The following is a 9925-nucleotide window of genomic DNA, read 5'->3' as shown; positions in this document are numbered from 1 at the left end:
TCCGGGTTTGGTTTTAGTGTCTGGGTTTGGTTTTAGTGTCTGGGTTTGGTTTTAGTGTCTGGGTTTGGTTTTAGTGTCTAATTTAGATTTTAGTGTCTGGGTTTGGTTTTAGTGTCCGGGTTTGGTTTTAGTATCTGGGTTTGGTTTTAGTGTCTGGGTTTGGTTTTAGTATCTGGGTTTGGTTTTAGTGTCTGGGTTTGGCTCTAGTTCTGGGTTTGGGTTTAGTATCTGGGTTTGGTTTTACTGTCCGGGTGGTGTTTAGTATCTTGGTTTGGTTTTAGTATCTGGGTTTGGCTCTAGTGTCTGGGTTTGGCTCTAGTGTCTGGGTTTGGTTTTAGTGTCTGGGTTTGGTTTTAGTATCTGGGTTTGGTTTTAGTGTCCGGATTTGGGTTTAGTATCTGGGTTTGGTTTTAGTGTCCGGGTGGTGTTTAGTATCTGGGTTTGGTTTTAGTGTCTGGGTTTGGTTTTAGTATCTGGGTTTGGTTTTAGTGTCTGGGTTTCGTTTTAGTGTTTAATTTAAATTTTAGTGTCTGGGTTTGGTTTTAGTGTCTAATTGAAATTTTAGTGTCTGAGTTTGGTTTTAGTGTCTGGGTTTGGCTCTAGTGTCTGGATTTGGTTTTGGTATCTGGGTTTGGTTTTAGTGCTTGGTTTTGGTTTTAGTGTCTAATTTAGATTTTAGTGTCTGGGTTGAGTTTTAGTGTCTGTGTTTGGTTTTAGTATCTGGGTTTGGTTTTAGTATCTGGGTTTGGTTTTAGTGTCTGGGTTTGGTTTTAGTGTCCGGGTTTGGTTTTAGTGTCTGGGTTTGGTTTTAGTGTCTGGATTTGGTTTTAGTGTCTAATTTAAATTTTAGTGTCTGGGTTTGGTTATAGTGTCTGGGTTTGGCTCTAGTTCTGGGTTTGGTTTTAGTGTCTGGGTTTGGTTTTAGTATCTGGGTTTGGTTTTAGTGTCCGGGTGGTGTTTAGTATCTGGGTTTGGTTTTAGTATCTGGGTTTGGTTTTAGTATCTGGGTTTGGTTTTAGTGTCTAATTTAAATTTTAGTGTCTGGGTTTGGTTATAGTGTCTGGGTTTGGCTCTAGTTCTGGGTTTGGTTTTAGTGTCCGGGTTTGGTTTTAGTGTCCGGGTTTGGGTTTAGTATCTGGCTTTGGTTTTAGTGTCCGGGTGGTGTTTAGTATCTGGGTTTGGTTTTAGTATCTGGGTTTGGTTTTAGTGTCTGGGTTTGGTTTTAGTATCTGGGTTTGTTTTTAGTGTCCGGATTTGGGTTTAGTATCTGCGTTTGGTTTTAGTGTCCGGGTGGTGTTAAGTATCTGGGTTTGGTTTTAGTATCTGGGTTTGGTTTCAGTATCTGGGTTTGGTTTCAGTATCTGGGTTTGGTTTTAGTATCTGGGTTTGGTTTTAGTGTCCGGGTTTGGGTTTAGTATGTGGGTTTGGTTTTAGTGTCCGGGTTTGGGTTTAGTATCTGGGTTTGGTTTTAGTGTCTGGGTTTGGTTTTAGTGTCTGGGTTTGGTTTTAGTATCTGGCTTTGGTTTTAGTGTCTGGGTTTGGTTTTAGTATCTGGCTTTGGTTTTAGTATCTGGGTTTGGTTTTAGTGTCTGGGTTTGGTTTTAGTATCTGGCTTTGTTTTTAGTGTCCGGATTTGGGTTTAGTATCTGGGTTTGGTTTTAGTGTCCGGGTGGTGTTAAGTGTCTGGGTTTGGTTTTAGTATCTGGGTTTGGTTTTAGTATCTGGGTTTGGTTTTAGTGTCTAATTTAAATTTTAGTGTCTGGGTTTGGTTATAGTGTCTGGGTTTGGCTTTAGTTCTGGGTTTGGTTTTAGTGTCCGGGTTTGGTTTTAGTGTCCGGGTTTGGGTTTAGTATCTGGCTTTGGTTTTAGTGTCCGGGTGGTGTTTAGTATCTGGGTTTGGTTTTAGTATCTGGGTTTGGTTTTAGTATCTGGGTTTGGCTCTAGTGTCTGGGTTTGGTTTTAGTGTCTGGGTTTGGTTTTAGTATCTGGGTTTGGTTTTAGTATCTGGGTTTGGTTTTAGTATCTGGGTTTGGTTTTAGTGTCTGGGTGGTGTTTAGTATCTGGGTTTGGTTTTAGTATCTGGGTTTGGTTTTAGTGTCCGGGTTTGGGTTTAGTATCTGGGTTTGGGTTTAGTGTCCGGGTTTGGGTTTAGTATCTGGGTTTGGTGTTAGTGTCTGGGTTTGGTTTTAGTGTCTGGGTTTGGTTTTAGTATCTGGGTTTGGTTTTAGTATCTGGGTTTCGTTTTAGTATTTAATTTAAATTTTAGTGTCTGGGTTTGGTTATAGTGTCTAATTTAAATTTTAGTGTCTGAGTTTGGTTTTAGTGTCTGAGTTTGGTTTTAGTGTCTGAGTTTGGTTTTAGTGTCTAATTTAAATTTTAGTGTCTGGGTTTGGTTTTAGTGTCTGGGTTTGGCTCTAGTGTCTGGATTTGGTTTTAGTGTCTAATTTAGATTTTAGTGTCTGGGTTGAGTTTTAGTGTCTGGGTTTGGTTTTAGTATCTGGGTTTGGTTTTAGTGTCTGGGTTTGGTTTTAGTGTCTAATTTAGATTTCAGTGTCTGGGTTTGGGTTTAGTGTCTGGGTTTGGTTTTAGTGTCTGGGTTTGGTTTTAGTGTCTAATTTAGATTTTAGTGTCTGGGTTTGGTTTTAGTATCTGGGTTTTGTTTTAGTATCTGGGTTTGGTCTTAGTGTCCGGGTTTGGGTTTAGTATCTGGCTTTGTTTTTAGTGTCCGGGTGGTGTTTAGTATTTGGGTTTGGTTTTAGTATCTGGGTTTGGTTTTAGTATCTGGGTTTGGCTCTAGTGTCTGGGTTTGGTTTTAGTGTCTGGGTTTGGTTTTAGTATCTGGGTTTGGTTTTAGTGTCCGGATTTGGGTTTAGTATCTGGTTTTGGTTTTAGTGTCCGGGTGGTGTTTAGTATCTGGGTTTGGTTTTAGTATCTGGGTTTGGTTTTAGTATCTGGGTTTGGTTTTAGTGTCTGGGTGGTGTTAAGTATCTGGGTTTGGTTTTAGTATCTGGGTTTGGTTTTAGTATCTGGGTTTGGTTTTAGTATCTGGGTTTGGTTTTAGTGTCTGGGTTTGGTTTTACTATCTGGGTTTGGTTTTAGTATCTGGGTTTCGTTTTAGTATTTAATTTAAGCTTTAGTGTCTGAGTTTGGTTTTAGTGTCTGGGTTTGGTTTTAGTGTCTAATTTAAATTTTAGTGTCTGGGTTTGGTTTTAGTGTCTGGGTTTGGTTTTAGTATCTGGGTTTGGTTTTAGTGTCTGATTTTGGGTTTAGGGTCTGATTTTGGATTTAGTGTCTGATTTTGGTTTTAGTGTCTAATTTAAATTTTAGTGTCTGGGTTTGGTTTTAGTATCTGGGTTTGGTTTTAGTATCTGGGTTTGGTTTTAGTGTCTGGGTTTGGTTTTAGTGTCTAATTTAGATTTTAGTGTCTGGGTTTGGTTTTAGTATCTGGGTTTGGTTTTAGTGTCTGGGTTTGGTTTCAGTGTCTCGGTTTGGTTTTTAGTGTCTGGGTTTGGTTTTAGTATTTGGGTTTGGTTTTTAGTGTCTGGGTTTGGTTTTAGTATTTGGGTTTGGTTTTAGTATTTGGGTTTGGTTTTAGTATCTGTGTTTGGGTTTAGGGTCTGATTTGGGTTTTAGTGTCTGATTTTGGTTTTAGTATCTGGGTTTGGTTTTAGTGTCTGTGTTTGGGTTTAGGGTCTGATTTGGGTTTTAGTGTCTGATTTTGGTTTTAGTATCTGGGTTTGGTTTTAGTGTCTGTGTTTGGGTTTAGGGTCTGATTTTGGTTTTAGTGTCTGGGTTTGGTTTTAGTGTCTGGGTTTGGCTCTAGTGTCTGGATTTGGTTTTAGTGTCCGGGTTTGGTTTTAGTGTCTGGGTTTGGTTTTAGTGTCTGGGTTTGGTTTTAGTGTCTGGGTTTGGTTTTAGTGTCTAATTTAGATTTTAGTGTCTGGGTTTGGTTTTAGTGTCCGGGTTTGGTTTTAGTATCTGGGTTTGGTTTTAGTGTCTGGGTTTGGTTTTAGTATCTGGGTTTGGTTTTAGTGTCTGGTTTTGGCTCTAGTTCTGGGTTTGGGTTTAGTATCTGGGTTTGGTTTTACTGTCCGGGTGGTGTTTAGTATCTGGGTTTGGTTTTAGTATCTGGGTTTGGCTCTAGTGTCTGGGTTTGGCTCTAGTGTCTGGGTTTGGTTTTAGTGTCTGGGTTTGGTTTTAGTATCTGGGTTTGGTTTTAGTATCTGGGTTTGGTTTTAGTGTCCGGATTTGTGTTTAGTATCTGGGTTTGGTTTTAGTGTCCGGGTGGTGTTTAGTATCTGGGTTTGGTTTTAGTGTCTGGGTTTGGTTTTAGTATCTGGGTTTGGTTTTAGTGTCTGGGTTTCGTTTTAGTGTTTAATTTAAATTTTAGTGTCTGGGTTTGGTTTTAGTGTCTAATTGAAATTTTAGTGTCTGAGTTTGGTTTTAGTGTCTGGATTTGGTTTTGGTATCTGGGTTTGGTTTTGGTATCTGGGTTTGGTTTTAGTGTCTGGGTTTGGTTTTAGTGTCTGGGTTTGGTTTTAGTGTCTGGGTTTGGTTTTAGTGTCTGGATTTGGTTTTAGTGTCTGGGTTTGGTTTTAGTGTCTGGGTTTGGTTTTAGTGTCTAATTTAAATTTTAGTGTCTGGGTTGAGTTTTAGTGTCTGTGTTTGGTTTTAGTATCTGGGTTTGGTTTTAGTATCTGGGTTTGGTTTTAGTGTCTGGGTTTGGTTTTAGTGTCCGGGTTTGGTTTTAGTGTCTGGGTTTGGTTTTAGTGTCTGGATTTGGTTTTAGTGTCTAATTTAAATTTTAGTGTCTGGGTTTGGTTATAGTGTCTGGGTTTGGCTCTAGTTCTGGGTTTGGTTTTAGTGTCTGGGTTTGGTTTTAGTATCTGGGTTTGGTTTTAGTGTCCGGGTGGTGTTTAGTATCTGGGTTTGGTTTTAGTATCTGGGTTTGGTTTTAGTGTCTGGGTTTGGGTTTAGGGTCTGATTTTGGTTTTAGTGTCTGATTTTGGTTTTAGTATCTGGGTTTGGTTTTAGTGTCTGGGTTTGGTTTTAGTATTTGGGTTTGGTTTTAGTGTCTGTGTTTGGGTTTAGGGTCTGATTTTGGTTTTAGTGTCTGGGTTTGGTTTTAGTGTCTGTGTTTGGGTTTAGGGTCTGATTTTGGTTTTAGTATCTGGGTTTGGTTTTAGTGTCTGTGTTTGGGTTTAGGGTCTGATTTGGGTTTTAGTGTCTGATTTTGGTTTTAGTATCTGGGTTTGGTTTTAGTGTCTGTGTTTGGGTTTAGGGTCTGATTTTGGTTTTAGTGTCTGATTTTGGTTTTAGTATCTGGGTTTGGTTTTAGTGTCTGTGTTTGGGTTTAGGGTCTGATTTGGGTTTTAGTGTCTGATTTTGGTTTTAGTATCTGGGTTTGGTTTTAGTGTCTGGGTTTGGGTTTAGGGTCTGATTTTGGTTTTAGTGTCTGGGTTTGGTTTTAGTGTCTGGGTTTGGCTCTAGTGTCTGGATTTGGTTTTAGTGTCCGGGTTTGGTTTTAGTGTCTGGGTTTGGTTTTAGTGTCTGGGTTTGGTTTTAGTGTCTGTGTTTGGGTTTAGGGTCTGATTTTGGTTTTAGTATCTGGGTTTGGTTTTAGTGTCTGTGTTTGGGTTTAGGGTCTGATTTGGGTTTTAGTGTCTGATTTTGGTTTTAGTATCTGTGTTTGGTTTTAGTGTCTGTGTTTGGGTTTAGGGTCTGATTTTGGTTTTAGTGTCTGATTTTGGTTTTAGTATCTGGGTTTGGTTTTAGTGTCTGTGTTTGGGTTTAGGGTCTGATTTGGGTTTTAGTGTCTGATTTTGGTTTTAGTATCTGGGTTTGGTTTTAGTGTCTGGGTTTGGGTTTAGGGTCTGATTTTGGTTTTAGTGTCTGGGTTTGGCTCTAGTGTCTGGATTTGGTTTTAGTGTCCGGGTTTGGGTTTAGGGTCTGATTTGGGTTTTAGTGTCTGATTTTGGTTTTAGTATCTGGGTTTGGTTTTAGTGTCTGGGTTTGGGTTTAGGGTCTGATTTTGGTTTTAGTGTCTGGGTTTGGCTCTAGTGTCTGGATTTGGTTTTAGTGTCCGGGTTTGGTTTTAGTGTCTGGGTTTGGTTTTAGTGTCTGGGTTTGGTTTTAGTGTCTGGGTTTGGTTTTAGTGTCTAATTTAGATTTTAGTATCTGGGTTTGGTTTTAGTGTCTGGGTTTGGCTCTAGTTCTGGGTTTGGTTTTAGTATCTGGGTTTGGTTTTAGTGTCTGGGTTTGGTTTTAGTATCTGGGTTTGGTTTTAGTGTCTGGGTTTGGTTTTAGTATCTGGGTTTGGTTTTAGTGTCTGGGTTTGGTTTTAGTATTTGGGTTTGGTTTTAGTATCTGGGTTTGGTTTTAGTGTCTCGGTTTGGTTTTAGTATCTGTGTTTGGGTTTAGGGTCTGATTTGGGTTTTAGTGTCTGATTTTGGTTTTAGTATCTGGGTTTGGTTTTAGTGTCTGTGTTTGGGTTTAGGGTCTGATTTTGGTTTTAGGTTCTGGGTTTAGTTTTAGTGACAACTAAATAAACTGACCACTGTGAGCCAACATTTATTTACTATTTACACGTTTATTTACTCTGTACAATTACACACACACACTCACACACACTCATACACACAAACACAATTCACAGAAACACACACACACACAGACAACGTGTCAGCCCAGTATGAAGTATTTTTATGTGTGTGTGTCTGTGTGTGTGTCTGTGTGTGTGTGTGTAAACCAGTCGGACGCTCAGTAACGGAGGCGCCACAGCTCTTTAACAATCAAAGGGGAGGGGCGGAGCCTGTGAGGAAGTCTCTACCTGAAAATACAGGTGTGCACCACAATCAAAGCCCGGCTCGCTGAAATGACTGACTCGCCACTCTAAACACAGGGCGCCGCAGCGAGGGAGGGAGTGTGTGTGTGTGTGCCTGTGTGTGTGTATTTGTACGCCAGTAGGATTTGTGGATTTCCACTGGTAAACAGGGGAGAGGAAGTGAGGCGTAGAGCAGCTGTGTGTTTGGGAATTTAAAGAGGAAGTTAGCGTTAGCATGTTAGCTTTAGCGCTGCCTGTGTCTCTGTGGGTGGTTTTAGTGGATCGTTTGTATTAGCGCAGACAGATTAGCATCAGTGCAGATTGAATGACGCTCAGAGAAGCTAGTTAGCTGAGGCTAAAGTTCAGTGGGGTTAGCTGCATCTGTTTCACCAAAACCACACTGAGTCCGGAACCAGAGACACGTTCTAGATATTGGTTCTGGATCTGTGAAGTGTTTCATCAGTTCTGTGTGTAGAAGCTAATTAATGCTTAGCTCCTGACTGCCCCACAAAACAAACAAGCAAACACTCAAATTCCCACGAGTGTGTATATCTAAATATCTATTGAAAGGCTGTACTGTGTATAAAATAGATCTATAAAACACTCATTAGTGTTATATATTAAATATATTAACTACTTAATTCTATATAACATAAGAATACTAAACCCAAAAAAACACGAAAAGAGTCAGTGATCAGTGAGAGTGTCTACCTGTAATTAACTCTTTATAACATTAGAATACTAAACCCAAAAAACACTAAAAAAGTTAGTGATCAGTGAGAGTATCTACCTGTATTTAACTCTATATAACATTAGAATGCTAAACCCAAATAAACAAAAACTCAGTGATCAGTGAGAGTATCTACCTGTAATTAACTCTTTATAACATTAGAATACTAAATCCAAATAAACATTAATAAAGTCAGTGATCAGTGAGTATCTACCTGTAATTAACTCTATATAACATTAGAATACTAAATCCAAATAAACATTAATAAAGTCAGTGATCAGTGAGTGTCTACCTGTAATTAACTCTATATAACAATAGAATACTAAATCCAAATAAACATGAATAAAGTCAGTGATCAGTAAAAGTTTCTACCTGTAATTTATTCTATGTAACATTATAATACTAAACCCAAATAAACATTATTAGAGTCAGTGATCAGTGAGAGTGTCTACCTGTAATTAACTCTATATAACATTAGAATACTAAACCCAAATAAACAACAAGTCAGTGATCAGTGAGAGTATCTACCTGTAATTAACTCTATATAACATTAAAATACTAAACCCAAAAAAACGTTAATAAAGTCAGTGATCAGTGAGAGTGTCTACCTTTAATTAATTCTATATAACATTAGAATGGATGCACAGATCAGCTGGTGTTGTGGAGGGTGGAGTGGGTGGATGCTGGTGTTGTGGATGGTGGAGTGGGTGGATTCTGCCGTCGTGGAGGGTGGAGTGGGTGGATGCTGGCGTTGTGGTGGGTGGATGCTGGTGTTGTGGAGGGTGGAGTGGGTGGAAGCTGGTGTTGTGGAGGTAGGAGTGGGTGGATGCTGGTGTTGTGGAGGGTGGAGTGTGTGGATGCTGGTGTTGTGGATGGTGGAGTGGGTGGATTCTGCCGTTGTGGAGGGTGGAGTGGGTGGATGCTGGCGTTGTGGTGGGTGGAAGCTGGTGTTGTGGAGGGTGGCGTGGGTGGATGCTGGTGTTGTGGAGGGTGGAGTGGGTGGAAGCTGGTGTTGTGGAGGGTGGAGTGGGTGGATGCTGGTGTGTGGAGGGTGGAGTGGGTGGATGCTGGTGTTGTGGAGGGTGGAGTGGGTGGATGCTGGTGTTGTGGAGGGTGGAGTGGGTGGATGCTGGTGTTGTGGAGGGTGGAGTGGGTGGATGCTGGTGTTGTGGAGGGTGGAGTGGGTGGATGCTGGTGTGTGGAGGGTGGAGTGGGTGGAAGCTGGTGTTGTGGAGGGTGGAGTGGGTGGATGCTGGTGTGTGGAGGGTGGAGTGGGTGGATGCTGGTGTGTGGAGGGTGGAGTTAGTGGATGCTGGCGTTGTGGTGGGTGGAAGCTGGTGTTGTGGAGGGTGGCGTGGGTGGATGCTGGTGTTGTGGAGGGTGGAGTGGGTGGAAGCTGGTGTTGTGGAGGGTGGAGTGGGTGGATGCTGGTGTGTGGAGGGTGGAGTGGGTGGATGCTGGTGTGTGGAGGGTGGAGTGGGTGGATGCTGGTGTTGTGGAGGGTGGAGTGGGTGGATGCTGGTGTTGTGGAGGGTGGAGTGGGTGGATGCTGGTGTTGTGGAGGATGGATTGGGTGGATGCTGGTGTTGTGGAGGATGGAATGGGTGGATGCTGGTGTGTGGAGGGTGGAGTGGGTGGATGCTGGTGTTGTGGAGGGTGGAGTGGGTGGATGCTGGTGTTGTGGAGGGTGGAGTGGGTGGATGCTGGTGTTGTGGAGGGTGGAGTGGGTGGATGCTGGTGTTGTGGAGGATGGAGTGGGTGGATGCTGGTGTTGTGGAGGATGGAGTGGGTGGATGCTGGTGTTGTGGAGGGTGGATGCTGGTGTTGTGGAGGGTGGAGTGGGTGGATGCTGGTGTTGTGGAAGGTGGAGTGGGTGGATGCTGGTGTTGTGGAGGGTGGAGTGGGTGGATGCTGGTGTTGTGGAAGGTGGAGTGGGTGGATGCTGGTGTTGTGGAGGGTGGATGCTGGTGTTGTGGAGGGTGGAGTGGGTGGATGCAGGTGTTGTGGAGGGTGGAGTGGGTGGATGCTGGTGTTGTGGAGGGTTGAGTGGGTGGATGCTGGTGTTGTGGAGGGTGGAGTGGGTGGATGCTGGTGTTGTGGAGGATGGATTGGGTGGATGCTGGTGTTGTGGAGGATGGAGTGGGTGGATGCTGGTGTGTGGAGGGTGGAGTGGGTGGATGCTGGTGTTGTGGAGGGTGGAGTGGGTGGATGCTGGTGTTGTGGAGGATGGAGTGGGTGGATGCTGGTGTTGTGGAGGATGGAGTGGGTGGATGCTGGTGTGTGGAGGGTGGAGTGGGTGGATGCTGGTGTTGTGGAGGGTGGAGTGGGTGGATGCTGGTGTTGTGGAGGGTGGAGTGGGTGGATGCTGGTGT

This window comes from Astyanax mexicanus, chromosome 21, assembly GCF_023375975.1.
Source record: "Astyanax mexicanus isolate ESR-SI-001 chromosome 21, AstMex3_surface, whole genome shotgun sequence".
Lineage (NCBI taxonomy): Eukaryota > Metazoa > Chordata > Actinopteri > Characiformes > Acestrorhamphidae > Astyanax > Astyanax mexicanus.
This window is presented reverse-complemented; position numbering follows the sequence as displayed.